Source organism: Cornus florida, unplaced genomic scaffold (genome assembly GCF_030987335.1).
Source record: "Cornus florida cultivar Cherokee Brave unplaced genomic scaffold, ASM3098733v1 CherokeeBrave_3.0.0_Hap2_Chr07, whole genome shotgun sequence".
Lineage (NCBI taxonomy): Eukaryota > Viridiplantae > Streptophyta > Magnoliopsida > Cornales > Cornaceae > Cornus > Cornus florida.
In genome coordinates, this window is record NW_026775577.1 from 39962591 (window position 1) to 39982209 (window position 19619).

Genomic DNA, 19619 nt, shown 5'->3' on the forward strand with positions numbered 1-19619 from the left:
TGACCCATTAATCTGACCTTGTTTCCATATTAACATTGCCCCCAAGCCCTTGGGACGATCCCTACTTACCTTAGCTATATTAGTAGTTAGAGGTAGTAGTGGCACTTTATAAATTTAAACTTGGCTACACTTTCATTGCAATTTGGTGCATCGACACGACCTTGGACACACCAAGTTTTGGCGCCATTGCCGGGGATTAATTGGCAACACCGTGTTTTGGAAACAATTAGGAATTAGTACTCTTTTGATCGTGTTTTTACTTTACTTTATTTTTAGTTATTTATTGTGTTTGTTATTGATTGGCTAGGTGAATTGAGCAAAGGAAGTCATGCAAAGGAGAATTGAAAAGCAAAGAGCTAAGCTCAGCATAAAAAGGCTAAAATCTAAAAAATTACAAGCTAATCAAAAATTGAAAAATGAATTGAAGTTGCTTAAGGACCCTTTGTGAGCTTTTCTTAACTCAATCTCTAGTTAAATCATCGGCCCGCGTGATGGCAAGTTCTTAAATTCTTAGATAAATCGTGAGCCCACGTGGAGGCAATTTACTTTTCTTACATACTGTTGAAAGCATGGAAGTATAGGATCAATGTATGTGAAGGATGTTCATTGATTGATTTGTTGTGGGGGCGAAGTGATTGCTATTTGATTGATTACTTGTTATGTGCTTTGTTAATGCATGCATGGTCGTAGGTCTTTAAATCCTACCCTTGTCCCACTCAATTTGCATCTTGAATCAGTTGTTCATAATCCTAGGGAAAGAGGTAGTTCTTATCACTCAATTTCATCAATGGACGAACAACATGACGACTATATGGAGGACCTTGGTCACATAGACCAACAAGGCATTCAAGTACCATTAGGCATGCCTAGACCATTCATTCCACCATAACAACAAGGCCAAATTCCATTGGGAATGCTTTGGCCAATTTTTGCTCCACAACCTCCCATGGTTCAAGTTAATCACGGTGTTCGTTTAGCACCACCGGTTGGGAATCCTCCCATTGCTTTGCATGATCATTATGTTCCAAATGAATACAATGCACCTACATGCATTCAATTGCCCCCATTTAGAGTACATCACTATGAGATTAAACCGCAAACCATTCAAATGCTTCCTAACTACCATGGACTTCCAAGTGAAGAACCTTACAAGTATTTGGATGAGTTTCTTGAAGTGTGTTCTACCGTGAAATACACGGACATGCCGGAAGAGGTTTTAAGACTCAAACTTTTTCCTTTTACCCTTAAAGACAAATCAAAATATTGGTTCAACAATCTTACGCCTTTTTCGATAACTTCTTGGGCAGAAATGCAACAAGAGTTCCTGAAGAAGTACTACCCCGTGAATTTGACCAATTCAATGAGAACCGCCATTAGAGAATTTTCTCATGGGGAGGGAGAAATTTTACATTAGGCTTGGGAAAGATTGAATGACTTGTTAAGGAAATGCCCACACCATGGCATTCTTAAAGGGCAAGTGGTTTAATATTTCTATAAAAGTCTATCCGACACTCATAAGGACATTGTTGATACATCATGTGGAGGTTCATATTTTGGAAAACATGAGGATGATATTTAGCACCTTTTTGAAAAAATGAGTGAAAATTCTTTGCATAAGTCTCAAACTTCTCGGTTGAGTCATGATTCGATTAACAAAAAGAGAACTTTGAAAGTATATCAAATTGAGAGTTCAATAAAGATTGTTGCCGAGGTCAAAACTCTTACTCAAAAACTTGATCAATTTTTATTGAGTAAAAAAGCGGTAACTCAATCATTTCCTCTTCTTAATCATCATCTTCATCATTCTTGTGAGTCATGCATGAATTGTTCAAGTGTATTACACACTACTTCCCATGGACATGTACTTGATGAACGCTGTGAATAAGTCAATGCCATATTTGCTCACCCTTTTCCAAATGCTTATGTTCCGATGTGGAGTGAACATTCAAATCCTTTTCAAGCTAAAAATTTTCAAATCTGATATATTCCTCCTCATCAAAGAAATAAAGGTTCAAAAGGATTTGTTTCATCCTCTTCTTATCATCAAAGAATGAATCATTTCTCTCATCCTCAAGTTTATAATTCTCAAAGTAGCTCTAATCATCCTCATGCGCTTTCTAGTAATTCCATATTTGAAGATAAGGTCTTAGTGGCTTTGGGTAGTTTAGAAATGAACACCAAGTTGTTGCATTCTCATTCTCAATCAATATCAAAGCTTGAGTCTCAAATTGAAATGATAGCTAATGCATTGAATGCAAGAGAAATTGGTAAACTGCCTAGCCAACCTAAAAGGAACCCAAAAGCCCAATACCTTGTGGAAGCAAACTCTACATCCGGGTGCCCTTCCCAAGAGCAAATGCAAGCAATTACCACTTTGAGAAGTGGTAGGCAAGTTGACAATAGGGTTGAACAACCAATTGAAAATAGTGAACCGGTGCAACCAAAAGTTGACACCCATCCCGTTTCCAATCCTACTCCTATTTCCTTAGATGAAAATGTTCCAAATAGGAATTTATAACCCTCTCCATCATTCCTTCAAGTTTCAAGGTCTTATGAACTAAAAGTTCCCTTTCCTTATGCTTTAAAAGAGATTTCACCTTTTGGGAGGCAAGAAGGAAAAATCCATGACATAATGGAAGTCTTCAAATAAGTTAACATAAATCTCCCTCTCTTGGATGCAATTAGGCAAATTCCACCTTATGCAAAATTCTTGAAAGGTTTTTGCACCCAAAAGAGGAAAAGCAAGGGATAAGGCCTTAAAAAAGTGTTCCTAACAGAGCAAGTAAGCTCTATCATTCAATATAACACTCCACCTAAGTTCAAAGATACCGGTGCTTCGACCATCTCATGTGTAATTGGAAACCATGAAGTTCGTAGAGCTCTTCTTGACTTAGGAGCGAGTGTTAATTTGATTCCTTACTCCATGTATGTCCAACTATGATTGAATGAATTGAAGCCAACCTCGGTGGTACTTCAATTAGCCGATAGATCCATTAAAACTCCTAGGGGCATGGTTGAGGACATTCTTATCAAGGTTGACAAGTTCTATTTCCCTGTTTATTTTGTGGTGTTTGATACTAAACCGGTTACTAATCCTACCAATCACATCCCAATCATCTTGGGAAGGCCATTTCTTGCCACTGCAAATGCAACTATCAATTGTAGATCTGGGGTTACAGACCTTTCTTTTGGTAACATGATGGTTAAGCTTAATGTATTCATTCTAAGTCAATATCCTATAGATGAAGACGAGTGTTGTCTCATAGATGTCTTGGATAAGATTATGGGGGAGTCCATTCGTTCCATGGTTATAAAAAAACCAACCGAGGATAATCTTTCATCTCTTCTATCCGAGGATCCTCTTGCATCTTGTCTCCTTGAAATGTATGAAAGTTGTGGGTTTGATAATGAAGAATCAATGAGCGAGGTTAATGACTTAATGGAATCCGTAGCAATTTTGGATTTTCCCCCTTGGAGAGCTCCAAAAAAACCTATTCCTCCTTTCTCTAGCACTCCACCGGTCCCATCTTTAGTCTCTCCACCCATTTTTGAGCTTAAAACTCCCCTCCCGATTTTAAGTACGTCTTTTTAAGCCCGAAAGAGATTCTTCTGGTCATCATCTCTTCAAATCTTGAAAAAGATCAAGAGAATGCTCTTTTGAATGTGCTTAAAGAAAATAAGGAAGCTATTGGATGGAGTGTGATGGATCTAAAGGGAATGACCCTTCCATTTGTATGCATCGCATTCTTATGGAAGAGGATGCAAAACCTTTTAGAGATGCCCAAAGGAGATTAAATCCAAACATAAAAGAAGTGGTTAAGAAAGAAGTTGTTAAGCTCTTAGATGTCGGTATTATTTATCCAATCTCTGACAGTAAATGGGTGAGTTAAACTCAAGTAGTTCCCAAGAAATCAGGGATTACGGTGGTTGAAAATTCGAAAGGTGAGGCAATTTCTAAGCGTACCGCCAATTCATGGCGTGTATGCATTGATTACAGCAAATTAAATGCCGTCACTAGAAAATATCGCTTCCCTTTGCCATTCATTGATCAAATTCTAGAGAGATTGGCCGGGCAACAATATTATTGCTTTCTTGATGACTATTCGGGTTATAATCAAGTAGCCTTAGACCTTTTAGACCAAGAGAAAATAACCTTTACTTGTCTTTTTGGCACATTTACTTATAGACGGATGCTATTTGGTTTGTGCAATGCCCCTGCCACATTCCAACGGTGTATGATATCAATTTTCTCGGACATGGTGGAAGAGTATCTAGAGGTCTTTATGGATGATTTTTTTTTTATCTTTGGGTCTTCATTTGATGCATGTCTAAAAAATCTAAATTTGGTGCTTAAAAGATGTTGTGAAACAAACCTTGTTCTCAGTTGGGAAAAGAGCCATTTTATGGTTTAAGAAGGTATTATTTTGGGTCATGTCATCTCAAAAAGAGGAATTGAGGTTGATAAGGCGAAAGTTAAGCTCATTTCTGAATTACCTCCACCTTCAATGGTGCGAGAGGTTCGCTCCTTTTTAGGTTATGCTAGCTTTTATCACCGTTTCATCAAGGACTTTAGTAAAATTGCTAGACCTTTGTGTAATCTTCTTACCAAGGAAACTCCTTTTGTCTTTGATCAAGCATGCCTTGATGCTTTTCATAAATTGCGCGACTTATTGTCATCTGTTCCTATTATGCAACCTCTCAATTGGTCATTACCGTTTGAAATCATGTGTGATACCTCTGATTATGCCATGGGAGCAGTTTTGGGGCAAATGATAGGAAAACTTCCAAGCGTTGTATACTATGCAAGCAAGACCCTCTCAGGAGCTCAATTGAATTACTCCACTACCGAGAAGGAATTACTTGCCGTAATGTATGCTCTTGATAAATTTTGGTCCTATCTCTTAGGGTCAAAAGTCATTGTCTATTCTGATCATGCTGCTTTGAGACACCTTTTGACTAAGAAGGAAACAAAGCCTCGTCTAATAAGATGGATTTTGCTTCTTCAAGAATTTGATTTTGAAATTAAAGATAAGAAAGGCACCGAAAATGTGGTTGCCGATCATCTTTCAAAGTTAGTGGTAGAATATTCCCCTAGCCCACCAATTCATGATTCATTTCCGGATGAACAACTCTTCCAAGTTTCTAATGGATAAATGCCTTGGTTTGCCGACATCATGAATTTTTTTTACAATTGGCAAGCTTCCGACTAATTGGTCAAAGCAAGCAAAAAAACGTTTCTTTGCTAACATCCGGAATTACTATTGGGAAGATCCTATCTTATTTCAATATTGTCCATATCAAATTGTGAGAAGGTGCATTCCAGAGAGTAAAATTCCAAGTGTGCTTGTGTTTTGCCATACCCTTGCATGCGATGGGCATTTTAGTACAAAGAAGACCGCTTTGAAGGTACTTCAAAGTAGGCTGTTTTGACCCACCATCCATAAAGATACCTACAATTTTTGCAAGGAGTGTGAGAGATGTCAAAAAATGGGATCAATATCGAGAAGAGGCATAATGCACTTGACGAATATTCTTGTTGTTGAAATCTTTGATATTTGGGGCATTGATTTTATGGGTCCTTTTCCTATGTCTTATGGATTTCAATACATTCTGCTTGCCATTGATTATGTTTCTAAGTGGGTGGAGGCTTGTGCTACCAAAACCAATGACCACTCCGTGGTTATTCAATTCATTAAATCCAACATAGTCACTCATTTTTGGTATGCCAAGAACCATGATTAGTGATGGGGGAAAACATTTTTGTAATTAGTTCTTAAGGAAATTATTTCTTAAGTTCTTAAGGAAAACATTTTTGTAATTAGTTCTTAAGTACTCTGTTACTCATAAAGTCACCACTCCTTACCATCCTCAAACAAGTGGGCAACTAGAAGTTTCAAACCGGGAAATTAAACATATTCTTGAGAAAACGGTTAACACAACCTGGAAGGATTCGTTACGTAAGTTGAATGATGCTTTGTGGGCTTACCAAATGGCATATAAGACTCCCATCAGCATGTCTCCTGATAGACTTATTTATGGAAAGCCTTGCCATCTTCTAGTTGAGTTAGAACACAAAGCTTTATGGGTAATTAGAAAGCTCAATCTTAACCTTAACAAAGCTGGAGAGAATCGGTTACTCCAATTGAGTGAGTTGGAAGAGTTGAGACACAATGCCTATGATAATGCCAAACTCTACAAAAAGAGAACCAAATTTTTTCATGACAAACACATTGTGAAAAATCTTTTGAACCTGGTCAAAAAGCTTGGCTTTTCAACTCTAAAATAAAATTCTTCCCCGAAAAGTTGCGAACCAAATGGGAAGGTCTTTATGAAATCATTTCTGTTACGCCCCATGGGGCGGTTGAAATTTGAAGTTTAAAGAGTGTTAACACCTTCAAGGTGAATGGGCAAAGGTTGAAACCCTACATTGAGGGACAGGTTTTTCAAAGACATATGGAAACTGCCCTTTTTGGTATATCCAATCTATAAAGAGATATAGTGATGCACTCAATGTTCTCAAGAAAAGTCCAACTTCCTGCATATTTTTGCATGTTCGATCGATCTCAAAAGAAGTTCGATCGATCGAACTATCATTTCTGCATCCAATCACCTCTCTGTCCCATTGTGCATAAATTTCCTACATATTTCAGCTCTCTGTGTATCATTTGAACTTCATTCTCGATCGATCTAAAAATTCCTAGATCGATCCAGTTTCCCTTGGATCGATCGAAGTTCTATACTTTGAAAATTTTTGGATTCTTGCATATTCTTTCTCTTTGTGTATCGTTAAAAACTGTTTGTAGAATTTTAGAGTTTGGATTGATCGAAGTTTATTCGATCATTCTCAGATCGATCAGAATATTAAAAAAAAAAAAAAATTCAAAGCAGCATTCTGTCTTGCTAGAGACGTTAAACTTAGCACACATATGACACATTGTGTCTTTTATCTCTTCTATCATACATGTTCATTTTCATTTTCATTTTCATTTCTTTATTTTTCTTCCATTTTGTTTCATTGTACATACGTTCATAAAAAGAAAAATATAAAAACTTTTCCCATTGTGCCCTTATGTGTAGTTATGCTACTTTCTTATTTTCTATTGGGCTTGATCTCATATCTCTTTCATTATGTGCTATATTGCCTTCAATTACATGCCTTGGTTATTCTTATCCTATTCGATATTTGATGTGAGTTTGCTAGTGTGATCATTTAAGTAGGTTGTTGATTCCAAGTTTGGGAGAGACGTCTTTCGAGTTGGATCACTTCTAGGCTTCATATCTTTTCCACCATGGTATACTCTTTCCATTTTTTCCATTGTTCTCATTGCACATTGAGGATAATGTGTAGTTTAAGTTTGGGGGTAAGGTGACTTTGTTGCATTCTACTTAAATTTGAGTTTTAAATGCATGATTGAGAAGTGAAATCCATGACTAGTTATGATTTTGATCTTTTGAGGACTATATTGCTTAAAATTTAAAAATTGCATGACTTGAGAGTCCAATACTCCTTGTATGCCTTGTGGATGCCATTTAGGAGTAAATTTTTTGAAAGATTGATATCTTGCTTGTATTTGTGGTCCACGTCATCCTGATTTTGTGATTATTTTGGGATTCACTCTAGGATTTACACTAGCACAGGCGCACACTATCATTCATTTGTGGGGTACATGCTTTGTTGATTATTGAATTGGTTATATCCCAATTGGGCTAGTAGTGCATTGAAAGCTTTCATTCTTGATAAAGGTGGATAACAAACCCTTTTCATTGAGTAGCCGAGATTCTAGCCTCATCAAGCACTGAACTTCTTGCGCCGAAAGGTGGAGGGCCCAAACTCTAGGTTAATAATTGAACTTGTGTATAAAAAAATAAAAAATAAAAAAAAAAGAAAAGAAAAAGTTACAAAAGTAATAAAAAAGTGAGGACTTTTCCCAAAAGGTGAGAAGTGGGAAATGATTAGATAGAGGTTATTTTGATTTGTAGCCGAGTTGATTTGAGCTTGTAAGTCCTTAGGGGTGTTTAAACACCTAATGCCCTACAGCTGTCTGGTTTGGGAGTCATTGACCTAACGCTCGACCTCATGGATCGCTAGAAAGCTTAATAGATCAACACATTGCACTATGCTTCCATCTTTGATCCTTAGGGATAGAAAAAAAAAAATCTAGTGAAAAGAATAAGCGCACCTAGATCAATAAAACTTTAATAAAAGGTCCACTCTTTGTCTTGATGACCGGTACTAGATTTGTGTGTTAGTTTGAAGGTAAGGATATAATCATTTCTTTAGTTGGGTTAGATAGCAACATATTTGATGCCGGTCCACTCAAAAAAGGATTCAAGAGTTGTTTTGATTTGCATGATCATTTTCTTGATGTGTGGAGGACTATACTTGTTTGCTTGATGTTGAAATTTTGGGAGATTGCTTTGAAAGGGTTGAAAAATTTCATACTTGAGGTAGTTTTCTCCCAATGCTTGTTTGCAATATTGGTGCCTCTTTTGAGAGAATGAGCTTAATGTTTGTGGGTATCATTTTTGGAAACCCTCACGAGACTTCACTCGTCCACTGGGGTAACCCAGGGGTTTAAAAGGCTTATTGTATATGCTAAATGCAATCGTGTTTCCTACGAAAGTGGCGTTATCCATTTATTGCTTTCTAGTTCATAGTTATATAGATGTTCATTTCATTCCTTTACTTTGTAGTTCATTGCAAGGGACTAGTAATATTTAAGTTTGGGGGTGTGATGAGCGCTGAAAAGTGCGCATTTAAACCCCTTAAGCTCGAGTATTTTAGGACCTTTATCAATCTTATTTTCCCATTTTAGATTAATTTCATGTTATTGCCCTTTTCAGACGCTCATCCCCAAAATAAGTCAATTCAGCCAAATTAGAGGATAAAAGAAGCAATCTCAAGCTAAATGGAAGAATGGAGCAAAGTGGAAGCAAAGTGGTGGAAAACAGTAAGCTTCAATCGATCAGACATATTTTCGATCGATCTCACATTGATCGACCCAACCTCACCAAGATGGATCAAACCCCTTGTCCTTATCCTCAAGAATTTTCATCTTCGATTGATTTAACTTTCTTCAGATCGATTGAACTTCTTTGATCTTATCCCCACCTACCACTTTTGTCTTTTTCCCAAAATATCCTAAAAATATCTCAGATTTGTCTTATTCCAAAAAGGCGCCACCAAGGATTGATCGATCTAGCCTTATTTCGATTGATCTGGCCAGAGTTTGATCGATCTCATCTGAATTCGATCGATCGAAGCTCCTCAAGTCCGAAATAAAATAGAGTCTAGCTCATTAAAAGATAGCTCGTGGTGTAATCATTGAGATGACCCTTGTGCACGAGACCTAACCATTGGGTGTGATACTTGAACTACCTATATAAGGATTTTGAGCCATTTTTACATCATATCTCATAGAACATCATAGATATCATCTACTATCTTGGAGAGGAGGCTAGAGATTAGAGAGACATACACTATTTAGGAGTTGTTCCATTCATCTAGGGCTTCCATCAAGAAGAAGATCATTCCTACCATGAAGATGGCCCTTGAGGGTTGGATGACTACATTAATAAGTGGCTAAACATCTTCTTAGGGCTAGAGCTAGCCCTAAGCATGCTTTCTAGACCTTGATATTTTGTATTTTGAGGGGATTTATGTTGTGATGTTGTTTTGACATTTGATTTATATATGAATCTTGTTTTTACAATGATTTGTGTTGATTAATACTTCCAATTGATTATTTCATTCTATTCATATGTCTATGTTTGCTAGAATAGATGTTCATGTGTTTATCTCTTGGTTTTATGATATTGATGTATGTCTATGTGTATTGATGCTATGGTTCTTGAGATTGTCAAGGCATAGTGCTTAAATAGAAAACTCTTGTGATTTATTTGATGGTTCATACTCATTTCTTGATGGATTGTGCCTCTACCTTAGTTTAATTAGTTTAATTTTCATGTCCTTAGCTTAGATGTAGTGTAGTTGCTTTACTTTCTTAGATGTGAGGATAATCCATGCTTGTTGTTTGATATTCCATACTTATGAATGCAAGTAGTATAATTTTTTAACTTGTTAGTGTGTTGATTATGAGTTTAAAGGAAGGAATAATGGCTTAGTTTGATATATTGTGCTATTCACTAGGTTGTCTAAACAATGTATACTTAATTAGTTATCCATGCTTGTTGATTTAATCAATCACACCTCTTTGTATTGCAACACATATTTCCCCTCATTCATTACACATTGAGTATCTAGAATGGAGATGTTTAGTGGTGACCTCTAGATCCCAAGAGCTCTCACTCTTGTTCTCTACTCCTTTATTTGTTTTAATTGCCTTGTATTGAATCTATTTACATTGTAGTTTAATTAACCAATTAAACCATCTTTTGATCACTTGACCTATTAATCTGACCTTGTTTCCATATTAACATTGCCCCCAATCCCTTGGGACGATCCCTACTCACCCTAGCTATATTAGTAGTTAGAGGTAGTAATGGCACTTTATAAATTTAAACTTGGCCACACTTGCATTGCAATTTGGTGCATCGACACGACCTTGGACACACCATTTGTGTCTTGTATACTTGTTTTGTGCGCAATTCAATTTCATTTAATATACTTGTGCCTTGTATACTTGTTTGGTGCGTATTACAATTTAACTTAGTATACTTGTGCCTTATATACTTGTCTCTCGTGTATTTCAATATTGTTAGTATGCTTTTGCATGTGTACTTGTATATTGTATATTTTGTTTCAATATTGTTTAGTATACTTGTACGTGTATACTTATATATTATGCATTTCATTTTAATATTGCCTTGTATACTTGTATATCGTTCTTCATTTTAATTGCTTGTGTAGCTTGAGATGATCCCTTAGTTCACCTTGGAACATATACATTAGGAGGAATGATCCCTTGTAATGATCTATATTGACTTGCATGACACTTGAAACTTTAGGGTATACGTATGCACTTCTTTCTACGAGTAATTTGTTTACTCACCCTAGTTGTTGGGATATTTTTCAAGTATGGATACCTTGGTTTGGGATACACAACATCCCTAGGTTACCTTGTTTATTTTGGATTACCTTGATGTATTTTAACAAGCATGCAAGTGTTAGCATGTATCGTTTTACCTTCTTAAGTTGTAATGCATAGTTATGCTTATTATGTCACTTTTTCCTTGAAATATGTAACGTGTACCTAAGTACACTTTTGGGTACCTATTTTATATGTATGATATGTGGCTAAGGGCCAAATTTCATTTGGAATTACATGTATGCACTTGTGTTGAAATTTACCTTTAAAGGGAATATTATGGAATTAAAGGTTTTGATATGTCGTTTTTGTTTTGGAGTATGTATTGTGTGTTCAAGTTTACTTTTTCATGTTCATTTTATATGTATGAGGTGTGGCCATGGGCCAAACACCACTTTGTTTACATTTATGCACTTTACAATTGTAATTTGCTTTCGAAAGCAATATTATGAAATTCAAGGTTTTAGTATGTCGTTTTCAATCCAGATTGTGTAAAGTGTGCTTAAGCATACTCTTTAGGACTCTTTTAATATGTATGACGTGTGGTCAAGGGCCAAATAGTCTTTTGAATGCATCTATGTCCGTTGGTTTCAAGTTTTGTTTTTAAATGACATTTTTCACGCTTTAGAGGTTTAACATGTCATATTTTGCACTGGGGGTATTTTGAGGCCGTGGACCATTTTAGAGCACTTAAATATCCATATTACATTTACGTGCACAATTGTTTTTGCACAAAACACCTCACATCATGAAATGAGCACCCGTTAGACTCATTTTGCATTTTGTTTGCAAAATCTGGTTTAAGGGGATTTTGGGATTTTCCCTTTGAAAAATAAACTTTGGCCTTTACATGGTCACTCAGTAAATGTGATTTTAAGGCAGGGTTTCTTCATGAACTTTTTCAAGAAAACGTCGTCTCGGACACGAAAACCCCATTTCAAATTTGATTTTCTAGTTTAAAGCATTTTTTTTTTTTTTTTTAAATTTGAAACTTTAGTACTTGGGCATTAAGGGCATTAAGCCTTAAACGAATAAAGGGCATTAAGCCTAGGCTTGGCAAAGAACAAACATCCTTCCCTAGAATCTACATTTAGCTGAGCTAATTAGCTTTCTTTTGCCAAAGAATGATCAATTTCAATGAGATCTTCACCCGTCTCACCTCTTGTTCCGCTAAGTGGTAGCGAATGGACATCTATATAATGATAATGCAATTTCGCGCTATGCTCCTTCCTCGGTCAAGTCAAAATACCATTCATAGAGGGGGTAGCTTTATGTAAATGTAAATAAAATAATAGTGAAAAGTCTTGCTCGATGACTTACAACATAATTCCTCAATCCTCCGTTTCACAAGCCAACTAACAACCTATCCTTCAATTCACATTCTTGAGATGTTTACTATCCACCACCCACACGTTCCGATATCGCCATGTGATCGATGCTGGCACGATTTATCAACTTTTGCTCAAAAATCGTGCCGACCATTCCGAAAGTTCTGGGGGTCTTGTAGCTGTATTTTAGGGTTGCATTTGCTAATTGGGTAATTTTTGGACCACCCGAACACGCATTTTCATTCCTTTGGCAGTAGTTTTAGCAGTTTGGTGTCCGGACGCAGGATCTTGCGTCTGAACGCAATACATTGTTGGCTTGCGTCCGGACATAGCCCTTTTGCATTCGCCCGCAGTGCATTATTGGCTTGCATCCGCCCGCTGCCCTTTACGTCTAGACGCAAGGCACACGGTAGGAGCCCTTTGGGCAGCCTTGACTTAGGGTTTTGTTTGTCTTATCTTCCTCATCCGGACTTGGAATCAAGTGATTCTTGAGTCGATTCTTGTTTATTTTTGTTGTCTATCCAATGATATGCACAGTGTTACCCAGTTCTATATGAAAAGATAATTTTCCCTTGGGGCTACACTTGGTCTATTTTCAACCCTTGTTTTAGGGATTCATCTCGTTGAGTTCCGTGACTTCATGAAAGGTCATTCTCGTGTCTTAGGGATGATGTGCATCCCTAGCAACTTGGTATACAATTTCGCTTCTACATTTTGAATTCGTTTCGGATCAACTTTCGAGTTATCACAGGACGCACTGGGTTGTAAAATGCAGGACCGTCACAACATCTATACACTTGGGAATTACATATACTTACCCTTCTCCTCACACCACTCACCCTTAAACCCCTTACATCCTTCTTATCTTCAATCTATCTCTCAATACCTCTCAACCCATCTCTATTTATAGAGTCTTCAAACTCAATTCCTTGCTGGACAAGTATTCCCTAACTTACCTACAAGAAGTTACCATATTAGTCTTCAACTCTACAATAGTAGCCTTTTGGACTTCCCTGCCTAACTAGTTCAAAAAATACTTGAACTGGTTCAATTAGGACTACAATAATGTATAACTGGTTCTGGCAAAAGTTAAACTGGTTCTAAATAACCTGAAACTATTCAGCTCTCCTAGAACACTACTTGTATACCAAATTCGAATCACAAAACCCAACAATCTCCACATTGGCTTGAATTTGATCTTCCCGTGCTCTTCCATAGCTCCACCTCGAATAAAGATCTCTTCATAGCTCCACCTCAATTGAAAATATTTCTACCTCGAACAAAGCACTATTATGAAAATGAGAAACACTCTAACAATCTCCACCTTTTCATCATGCTTCTTTTTCTTCCATTTTCTTTCTTTTAACTCTCTTGTTCTCCCTTTCTTCCTATTTATGCTCAATTGCTCACACATGGAAACCCATCAATCTTTAAACTCATCCTCATCAATTACTTTTCTGGCTTCTAGCAAACCCTTTAATTTTCACACCATACTCGCCCCATCATGAAAACAAGCACCCACTCTCTAGTTGTCCCCAAAACTTGTTCCTTATAGGCTTTACACCAACACACCTTTGTGTCATCATCAACTCCGCTTGAAACTCCATATGACCTCACAATTAACCTTCTGCTCTTACAAACTTTGCACCAATCTTTTGCTCCGATCTTCAGGACCAACCACATACTCTGACCGATCATCGACTCTAATACTAGTTATTGGGGATATTAACTCCCTCTCACTCAATGGTCGGTTGTTGTTAAGATTTAATTCCCTCATTCATCACACACAATAGAAGCATCATCACATCACATTAACACAAGCATATATGGAGATAACAATAATACACATCCATGCACAACACAATATTTTACATGGTTCACCCAACTCTAGGGTCACGTCCATGGAGAGAGATTTCACTATTATGAATCAAGGTAGAGAATAAAGAACCAGATTTCAAAACCCCACTCACTCACTCATTTTCTCTTTTTAGGCTACATCTAGACATTCAAGAATTGCACATACTCACCACTCTTCTCACAACACTCACCTTTAAACTCCTTACAAATTTCTTCTATTCTTTCTCTACACCTTTCAAACCATCTTTATTTATAGAATCTTTAAATCCAATTCTTTGTTGGACAAGTATTCCCAAACTTACCTACAAGGATTTACCATATCAGTTTTCAATTATAAAATAGCAATCATCTGGCTTCCTTGTCCAATTGGTTCAAGAAAAACCTGAACTAGTGTAATTGGGTTACAATCATGTCCAACTATGTAATACCCCTAATTTTCATGGCATTTATTTATTCATTTTATTGCATTTAATTTAAATTATGTGGCTAATTGTTTGTTTGCTTTTAATTATTTTATTTCATTTAATTTAATTAGGTGGCTAATTGTTTATGTGCTTTTATTTATTTGATTTAATTAATTTTAATTATGTGGTTATGTGATGATGTGCTTAATTGTTTAATTTTAAAATTTTATTTGTCTAGTTAAATGTTTTAATTATTAGTTGGGTTGGGAGTAGCTAGACCAATTAAGTGGGTCTTTGGCTACTTGGAAGGAAGCCATGATGATGTGGGCTATTATATATATATATATATATATATATATTAAGTTATATATTATTATTGTTTTATTATTATTATTACTATTTTTCATTTGTCAGACGTGTTTTAGGATTACGCTAGTATATATATATATATATATATATATATATATATATATATATATATATATGTACTGTGTGTATAGTAAAGGTTTAGAAAACTCATAGAAGAGAAAGAGGAAGAGAGGGAAATCGCAAGAAAGATAGAGAGAGAAAGAGAGAAAGAGAGAAGGGCGGCCGAAGGAGAGGTAAGAAGGAGAGGAAATCGGCCTGCCGGCGTTAGAGAAGAAGAATAAAGAAGAAGGAGTTTGGTTTTAGATTTGAAAACTTAAGGCAAGTTCTTCTTTCTACATTTCTCCCTTAGATCTCGTGTTCAATATTTCTCTAATATGAATTTAGGGATTTATAAAAGAATTAATGAATCTGAATTCATGTTTAAATTAGGCTAGAATAAAGTTATATACGAATATATGTTTATATATATGTATGTTTGTATGTTCTTGGTGAATCAAAGGATTGGATTTATTTTAAACTTGTTTTTACATGTTAAATTGCTTATAATTAATTAATGGAAGGTTATGGAGCATAGAAGCATGTTTTAAGACTCAAAATGACTAATTTATGGACTTAAATCAGTTATCCTGAGCTGTTTTCCTATCACAGGGCTCAAGCACTGTTTACAGGGCTCGAGCGTTAATTTTGGGTAAACAGCGCTCGAGCGCTGTTTGATAGGGCTCAAGCACTAGGGGTCTGTTTTGGCTAAAAACACCTCGAATGACCCCAAACTGATTTGTTAAGGCTCAGAACACTATCTAGGGACTTAAGAACAGTGGTATGTGGATTAAATAGCATGATGTTTAGGTATGTACATTAATTTGGATTTTATTAAATTATTAAAATATAAATTTTCTTTAAATTGTTTAGCATTAGAATTTAAATGTTTAAGCATGTAAATGATTTTAATCATCTAAATTGCTCGAAATATAAATTATCAGAATGTGTATGACCGTAGTTATGTTGTTAAGAATTAATGAAACGGACTTTATTAACTTAAAAGCTGTTCCTGGGATTCATCAATGTTTAATTGCTAAGTTAAATGCAATATTGGATGATATGATTTTAATAATGAGTATGGTTGTTTTGTATGATCTAATATGTGATATATCTCTGTTGTTATGTGAGACCATTATCATGATATGGTTCTAATATTGTATCGATATAGGTGGATTGACTAATAAGTTGGATCCCTTTTATTTATGCCATTGTCAGGATATGACTAAGTTGTTTATTGTGCCATTGTTAGGATATGGTTATAATATTTTTATTTATGGTCATGCCATTGTCAAGATTTGGTTACGGTATTTTATGTGTGGTTATGCTACTATTAAGATATGGCTAGATAGATATGTAATATTAGGTGTGCCATAATACGAGCTTGAGGTATTGTGATCAGTGTTAGGACTGAGGCGTATATTAGCAGTTGAGATGGGTAGCTCGATATAGGGATGTGTGTGCCCTGGTAGAAGCAGAACTTATGACCAAATTGTGTGTGCTTTGTATGAGATACTCACTATCCAGTTGAGTCTGCCCTTAGTTCAGTGAGAGTCTTTAGTGTGTGTGTGTGTGTGTATATATATCTATCGACTATGTAGATATTGCATGAGTTAGCTATGGAGGTATCATTCATCAGGTCTCTGTTTGGGTTGTTGTACAAAGTACTTGTTTATGGATTTTGACCCACCTTTGTTATATTTTTCAGGTCCTCGTCAGTAGCAAGCTTAGAGGTTGTTTGTATAGAGCAGAGACTATTCTTCATTATTCTTTTGGTGTCGTCAATGTAAGATTCTTCATTTATGTTTTTATTATTCAATTTTGGACATTTAGTTTATTTTAGTTATGGGATTTTATTAGGAGTCCAAGATACGGATTTTCGAGTTGTATTCTGAAAGATTATTTATGTTTGGAAATTTTTGGATTTATTCAGAGGATTAATTATTTAATTATTTAGTTTCCTTTTCAGCAATATTTTTTTATTGATTCTCATTTCATTTTGTATTATGTGATACCCCCCAGATTTCCGGATGCGGGTTGGCCAGGCCCACACCCGATTACCCGAGGATATCAAACCAATTAGCAATAAACGAACACAGAATACAATTATGATAAAAAGAAATAAATAAAATTACTGAAAGAAAACTAAATTGATAAACCAAAACTTAATCCTCAGAGTAAAATTTTATAAATAAGAAATTATTCTGATACATCAAACTTCTCCAGTTCTAATATAACTCGGGAATCCATCTCGTGGACCCCTATTCAATCCCTAACTGAAAAGTAATACAACTAAAAAAAAAAATACAAAGCTAAACATGGAAAGCAGTCCTACATAGTCGGAGGAGTGAGTGTCTGTATCTGCCCGGTACGATCAAGCTCTAAGCCTAGAGCTTGCGAACACCTGAAAAATAAGGGAGTGGGTCAGGCCCACATGCAAGTTCTATCCTACTACAATCCATACAACAACTATGCCCAGTTATCCATCCTAGGCGATATACGCACCCTAACCACGATCCTGCGACTAAAGCTCATATCACGACACCATAAAAATATATATATAAAGTCCGTTCAAGGTATGTCATTCAAATGTTTATTGACCTGAAATATATATAAGTAGGACTTAACATTTATAGTTAATCCATCTTATTTCCGAATAGGTAGGACTTAGTATTTTGAACTAATCCGTCCCTAGAATAGATAGGTCTTAGTGTTTTGAACTAAGCCGTCCCTAATATGCCACCGTCTCATACCGGTGCATATACACATATATAAGTATGACCTAACTTTTATAGTTAATCCAACTTATTTCCAAAGAGGTAGGACTTAGTATTTTTAACTAATCCATCCCCAGTACGCCACCATCCCATACCGGTGCGTACAATCCTCCAATTAGCACAATTGATAAAATAACACTATATATTCATCAACCATTCTCCAAAATATGCATTAATATAAATTAACACATATATAGCAATCTTAGGTATTCATTATAGAACCTAGAAATCATGTTCCAATTATTTAAATGGCTAAAATAAATTCAAGCATTTAAATCCTCCAAAAAGTCCATAAATTGATACAATTTATAGCAATTTAAATACCAATTTAATCCAAACCAATCATAGTTAATTACAAGTGATGCACTACACTTTTAACTCTATTTATATAAAATTAGATAGTATTAAATTATTAAATTATATATTACAGAAGCTCTAACTTCCAGCAAGTAATTTAATTAACCAAAACAGTGTGCAACCTACAGGTTTTTCCTTAAATTCATCTTGCGTCATTCCTTAGTCCAATTATTAATTAATGTTTCCCCATAATATTACAGGTCTATAACAATCCTCTATAGAATTTAAAGCAGTTTAAATAGAGTAAAAAACACCTGTACAGTCCAAACAACGCCTAAAAATAGTTAAAACGTAATTCCGGGCGAGAGCAGGCTCTCACAAATTGAGAGCTTGCTCCATTGGCATGGGAGCCGGCTCCCTAACTTTGGGAGCAGGCTCTATGGAGCTAGGAGCTGGCTCCATACTCCTTGGAGCTGGCTCCTTCCTTTTGGGAGCCTTCTTTCTTACTCTCTGAAGCCATTCTGCGTTTTCTGCTTCGTCTTCCTCGCCTCCAGCGATATCCCGGCTCTCTGTAATTCTTTTAATACTTGTTCCAGTGTTCAATTAATTTCCTAGACTATTTTAAAGACATCAACATGCCTCAACAATCTCAACTAAACAAGACTCAACAACATATACAGAAGGATACAATTGAACGGTTTAAGAATTTTCAAAACAGTTTAATACAACGAAGCAAATTCCAGTTTAAACATGCATCACATATATGTTTTAGCATAAATTAATCCCCTGGAGTCTACCTAGGCATGCACAGAACACAGGTTTAATGGAAAGAGACAAAATAGAGACTTGCCTCCGATTTCAGTTTAGAAATCTAAAACCGTCTTCTCTAGTAACTCCGACGACCTTAATTGCTTTTACTAACCTCCGTTGCTCCTAGTTCAACCCACGAGCATGCGTCAATTACTCCTCCTTGGTTTAGCCCTTCACCCTAACCAAACCCTAACTTTGGTTTCTCTCGTCTCTCTCAAACCTCCCTATTAATGCTCTTTGCCTCTCCGTATACGTGGATAGGGTTAACAAACCCTTGATAGATGTATAAAGGTATATATATAGGCCTCAATGAAAACCTAATTCTAATTCCCCAATCATCCTAAGTCGGCTAAACTAAATCCCGTGATATTATAAATATAAATAAAATCTAGAATTATTTTATGCATTAAGTGATGACTAAAATTACAAATTCAATTATTAATAATTAATTATAACTAAATTAATCCATATACACATATACCCATATATACATGTGTATACATCCATGGGTAAAGCTATACCCATTTATACGATCCAAAAAGTCCATTGATATTACCCAAGTCCAAACTCCGTTTAAAACTAAAAAAAATACATTTAATTTAACATTTAATTACCACATAAGCATATACTTCAATTAAATAAATAAATCAATTAAACAATTAAACAATTAACCACCAGCCAAGTAAACAAATA